General features: G+C 46.5%; 1 long non-coding RNA gene across 1 annotated transcript; it reads left to right on the top strand.

Moving 5' to 3' along the window:
• The first annotated feature begins 3,575 nt into the window (after positions 1–3,575).
• Positions 3,576–5,164, top strand: LOC140683857 (uncharacterized). The gene is made up of 2 exons (XR_012055419.1): positions 3,576–3,803; positions 4,886–5,164. It is a non-coding gene; the product is annotated as an uncharacterized lncRNA (long non-coding RNA).
• The last annotated feature ends 874 nt before the right edge of the window (positions 5,165–6,038 follow it).

Genomic DNA, 6,038 nt, shown 5'->3' on the forward strand with positions numbered 1-6,038 from the left:
CCCTGGGCGTTCTGGTGCTTGTCCCTGGCACAGACACTGCAGGTGCTGGGCTGTCTCTGTCTCCAGAGGAAGCCAAATTGCAGCAGGAAGGGTTTCCAGCCCTTGTGCCCATGTCCCTGAGGTTGCCCAAAGTGCAGTGTGTCCATGGGCAGAGGCAGCTTCTGGCAGGTCCTGGCTGGGAGCAGACTGACGTGTCTGATGTGCACAGGCAACACAAGGACCTGCTGAGCCAGGCTGGAGTCAAGGTGGGGAAGATGGTCTAGCAAGGAAGGCAGACACCTCAGCTCCTTCTTTCTATTACAGGTGAGAATTCAGATGTTTTCAGAGACCAGGAAATTCTTGCAAATGACCTGAATTTTACTTTAACTTGGAATTTTCAAACTTGGAACTTCTTAAATGAGTTTTAAGAGGCTCTCTCAGACACAAACTTGCTGATTGAGAGGGAGAAGCAAAACAGGGATTTTATTTACTCCCTAATCTCCTTTTTGAAGCCACTGGTGAGGAAACAAGAAGCTTGTTTTTTAAGCCCTCTATTGCTCTCAGACTTTTCTGCTGGGAGAGAGGGGTGGTTTTTCCCCTTATTCTTTATTGTGACTCAGGACTGTGCACACTAGCAAGTGACTGCCTCTGCATAATAAATTGGTGACCTGAAAAAAAAAAATGGAAAAGCTGCAGTTTCTAGGGAGTTCAAAAACATATGTTCCAAAATCTGTTTGTCTGTATATTGACTATTGTTTCCAATTGCCAAGGAACTACATGTACATTTCTGTTTTTTCAAAAGCACATTGTGTGTGTTGTTGACAGGAGGCACTTTGGCTCCAAAATACTGCCAAATAGCCTTGTCAAATTGAGATATTTTTTCCCTCCTTTCTCCTTCTCTCCTCTCTCTCTGTCCCTCTCCCTACTTTTCCCTCTCTCCACCTCTTCCTCTCATAGAGCATATTGGGTGAGGGGCTGTGCTGTGCAAAGGGATGAATTTCAGGCTGTGGATTCAGCAGTGCCTTTGTGTTTCTGACATTTTAACTGCTGAAGGAGCCAGTGCCATGGCAGTGACCTTAGCAAGGTGACAGGGCCCACAGTGTCACACACAGGAGTGATCATTACCTGCAAAAGGACATGGGAATGTGGCAGCACTTGTGCAGAAATGCCAAAGGTGGGGAGACCAATCTAGGCTCCTAAAGGCATATGTTGTTGACGGGGGCCTTAATATTTAATTACTATAAAATTCTGAATTAATGCAGTTTTGCTTAAATAATTTAAATACAAAGTTACAAAGTTTTTTTTGGTTGTGTTTAGAAGCAGTAAATGTTACTGGGAAAGGCAAGGAGCTAAAGTTGGTATTTTGGCTCAGGAAGTGTAATATGAAAGGGAAAGGTAGATGGCCTTTACCCCCTGGATTTTGTGCCTTTGGTTGTAGCATTCTGGTTCAGGAATGTCTATTAATATTAAATAATTCACTTGGGTGACTTTAGTAGGTGGAAACCAGAACTGATTTCAAAGGACTCTGAAGGAGGCCCTTCATAAAGGAAATAAATAATTACACATTGTTTTTTATTTTGTTGTTTTTACCTTATTTGTGTCCAAGAAACTTTTAAATAGGCCTTCTTTGTTTGTCCACACTGGAGCAATATAACCAGGGAATCTGGCAGAGTCCCAGATCCTGGCAGCAGCTGCCAATAAAAGCTCTCTGAGCAAGTACAAAAAATAAAATCACACAATATCATTTTTAACTTTGATTAAGTTGTGCTGAATTGCTCCAAGGGAGGTAATGGCAAGCTCCAAGGGGCTAGGACCAGCCTGGGATGTGAAGGATGTTTATCTTGCAAGTGTTTGCTTTGGGCTGTGTATGTAGTTCCCACTGCTGGGGAAACACTTTGTCAAAAGCCCACTATTAAAAAGAGTTTGGGGAATAAACATTGCAACAATGGGAACAAATAAAATCCTTTATACTGTAATGTGCATAGCAAGCCACTGTCAAATATAAAAGCTGAATATGCTTTAAAATACTCTGAGCCATTCAGCAGGGGGGCTGCCCTAGGTCTGCCAGCGAGTGGCTGGGCACTGCCAGGGCCATGGGGCTGGGGCTGACGTGTGCCACGAGGGGCAAGGGGTGAGGGCACAGCCAGGCTGCTCTGCAGGGTGAGCACAGCAGTGCTGCTGCTCAGTCTGGGAAAATGGCACCTGCTGGTTTGGGCTTCTGTGCTGTGACATGTGGGGTCTGCGAGGTCTCCTGGAGAAGACACCTCTGGGAAGGGGAGGAGGGGAACTGAGGAGCAGCTCCTGGGACATTGGGCTCCTTGTGTTGGACAGGCTCATAACTGGAGTTTGGAATGGTGAGGAGTTATGATGGATCCACATTCATGAAGCTAAAGGACTGGAACCATTCAAGGGTTCTTCCCTCACCTGAGTCCATGGGGGCTGCTGGCTGTTTTATCCTTATGCCTTTTCCCCACGCTGGCCTTGGCTGCTCAGCACTGTTTCAGTAGTTTAGGGCTGGCCTCATCCTCAGCTGGGTCTGGACTGTCTCTGTGACTCCTCTTTGAGATTTATCTCTGAGGATACTTTCAGGGAGCTGTCAGCCTTCAGGTGCTTCACATTTCTTTTTTCTTTAGGGTGCAGGCTCTTCTCTCAGTGCCTGGGATGCCAGGGACATCAGCTCAGCCTGTCCTGCTCTGCTCTGCTCCATGGGGGAGGCAGCACATCCTCAGAACCACAGCTCAGGACAGCCTCTCCCCTGACTTATCCTGTCCTGGAGTAAAAGAATCTTTACATGGAGAGGAGAGGACTGGAGGGGAAAATCCTCTAACCCTGTCTAATTCCACCTGGCCTTGAGACATGCTCGAACAGCTGCCATTGTATTGAAGGTTCCAAGGACTCACAAAATCTGCTTTTTTCCTGACTTCTGGCAAGTAGGACTAGCTGGGGACACAAAGTACAATTCCTTCCCCTGCTCTGGTGTCCCAAATATAAGTTCATTTTTACTTTTCTACATCCCTGCACTGCCCTGCAATAGATGACTTCCCCATTCCCAGTCTCCCTTCACTTGAAGCTGTGTTTGTTGATCACATTCTCACCCTCGATATTTCTAATGGCCTTCCTGTTTGCAGGTCTAGCTTTTGGCCTGCAGTAATTCCTCCTGAAAATCCTGGTCCCACAGAGAGCTCTCTCTCGAGTCAGGAAGCATTTGTGCTTCCTGGTTTGGATGCAGATGCCAAAGTTCTCAGCTGTGGAGCAGAAATCTCTACTCTGTCCCTCCATTCCTCGGTTTCAAGTGAAAAAAAAAAAAAAACAAACCAAAAATCCCAAGCCCCAACAACAAAAACGAAATGCCAAAGCATTCTATTCTTTCTTCATTCTTCCCATTGATGAAGTTTCAGTGTTCATGAAATGACTCTTTAGCTTTTGCACTCCTGGGGACATCATTCTCAATTCACATGCTTTTTTTCACAGTGAGGCAGTAAAATCAATTGCATTTTTTTTTTCTCCCCTTTATCCCATCATCTGCCCATTACTACACTGTGCTTGCTTCCACATTGGTCTGAAAGTTGTTTGGTTTGTTTTTTCTCCAGAAATCCAACCCTTCCAGAATCTCTGGCACTGGTTTGCTTTGTTGCCAACACACTGCTCCAGAGCACCTCTGGTCTGACCCACATCATTATAAATCACAGACACATAGGCTGATGTGCCTGGAAGAAGTCAGAGAATGCCCAACATCCACACAAATGGAGTGAGAGCTGCCAGCAAGGCCACCAGTGGATACACAGCTCCAGGATAGCCCTGGCCAGGAGAGCAGAGGAACTGGGGTGAGTATTTATGGCCCAGTAGAAACCCATTGCTCCTGTGCCCAGCAGCAGCTTCTTTAAAACCTTCACCTTGGAATGGTTTGGACACGACCTGGCAGGAGAAAACCTTCACCTTGGAATTGTTTGGACACGACTTGGCAGGAGACTCCTGCCAGTTCCTGTGGGCAGCCTGGCTGGATATCTGCCAGCCCAAGGGTGAAGGACACACCTGATGTGAAAAATTTATCCCAAGGCATTGAATGTGAAATTCTTTGTGTGATAGCACCAAGGAGAGACATTTACTCTCACTGGTTTTCTTTATGAAAACCCACAGGTTTTCTTTGGCTGCTTCTTTAGCACGTATGAAAACACAAGAAACCATTTCTTAGGGAGCAGCCAATGAGCCCTCCAACCCCCAGTGCATTTCCATTGACTTTCACATATTTTTGTCTTATTTCTCTTGGCCTGTGCTGTAATTTAGGCACTTGCTTCTATGCCTCTTTGGTAAAGGTTTATATGGAGCTAAAATCCCATGGTGCTTTGCTGTGTAGGCTTGGGCCTAAGTTTTTTAGGGTCTTCAGCTCTTTTCATTTTTTTTTGTATGCTGCATAATAGCATTGGTTAAAAGCCCTGTTTTTGCAGTAAATTAAATGGGAGCCTGTTTGTATTCCCGGTGTTTTCTCTTGCAGAAATGCCAATAGGCATGAGGAAAGCTTCAGCAGCAAAGGCTTATGTGACAATATTTTTTCATATTAGTGTTTGAAATGGACTCCAGTTGTGCTAGGGGAGGTTTAGGTTGGGTATTAAGAAAAAATTATTCACTGGAAGGGTGGCCAAGCATTGAAACGGGCTGTCTAGGGAAGTCATCATCCCTGGAAGTGTCCAAAAAAATGTGTGGATGTGGCACTTGGAGACATGGTTTAGTGGTGGACTTGGCAATGTCCACCACTGGTTTGACCTTAGAGGCCTTTTCCAATCTTAATGTTCTTGCTCACTGTGCATTTTTCTCTCTAGTATTTCTGCCCTATTGAGATGTCCTATGACAGAGGGAGAGTTTATGCTCTTTATCAGCAGCTGAACCTCACCTATGCACTTGATTGCAGGGCTTGCAGCTTGAGGAGCAGAGCCCCACACCAAGGGCATGCTGATCTAGAGAGAGCTGGAATCAGTGTGGCTGTGAAACTGAACATAAACATGCAAGACTGAAGAGCTGGTGTGTTTACCCACCCTGCCATCCCTTTTATAGCAGTGGCTGACAAAGCTTGAAAGGGGATTATTTATACTGGAGCCAGTTCCCATTAAGTGAATTGAACTTCTACCCTCTTCCCCTTGAATCTGGTATCAAAACACCTCAGCAGAATAAATATAACAACTATAAAACATACTATTTACTTTGATACGTTTGGTGTTTACTTTACAGCATGTTTGCCCAGTTCAACCACTGGCCACTCACTCCAGCCGTGCCTGTGGCAGGGCGAGCTCGTGAAACCATGGTTAGAGGTGAGGTCCTTCTGCTTAATTCTTTTTAAGCAACTGAAGTTTTTATTTGGTGAGATATTCAGAACCAGATGCTCCTCAGCCATGGTGAAGCTGAAGCATGGAGAAGGCTGCTGGCCTCCAGCAGTGATGTGAGCATCTTCCCACAGCTGTGTGGGGACTGTGGGGCCTGGGGCTTAGAGCTGGAGACCCTTCCTGGGGCTGAAAACCCTCTGTGGGCTCATGTCCTCACCCAGAGTTTGGCATCTTCCCCCCCCACCCCGGACATCTCTCCAGAGGGCCCTTTCACACTCACAGAGGATGAGGGGGGTTACTCTTGATGGATGCAGTTCTTTAAAAGTGGGGACATGTGCTTGACATGGGTTTGTTGTCTCCCCTTTGCCTGGTCACTGGGGAGGGAAAGGCATTTCTGGAGGGGGATTCAACCTTCTCAACATCCTGTCTTTAGGATGGGATGCATCAAAACCCCAGAAGGGCTGAGAGGGGCTCAGAGCTGGTTTTTGCATCCCCATGCTGTAAGGCAGGGCTGATTTCCATAATTGTCTGGAATATGCTCACAAGGAGTTTTTGAAGGCGGTTAGACTGGTGGTGGTAAATCCAGAGCCATCCCAGCACCACTTATCCTCTGGCCTTTTCCTTCTTCCATCCCCGTGGGGCTGTGTGCCATGTGCCTGCACCTGTGTCACTTAGGACCACTGTCCCTGGGGCCTCTCTGGTCCCACCTGGATGCTTCAGCCACAAGGTTTCTACAAAAGAAAC

The sequence above is a fragment of the Taeniopygia guttata genome, chromosome 4 (genome assembly GCF_048771995.1).
Source record: "Taeniopygia guttata chromosome 4, bTaeGut7.mat, whole genome shotgun sequence".
NCBI lineage: Eukaryota > Metazoa > Chordata > Aves > Passeriformes > Estrildidae > Taeniopygia > Taeniopygia guttata.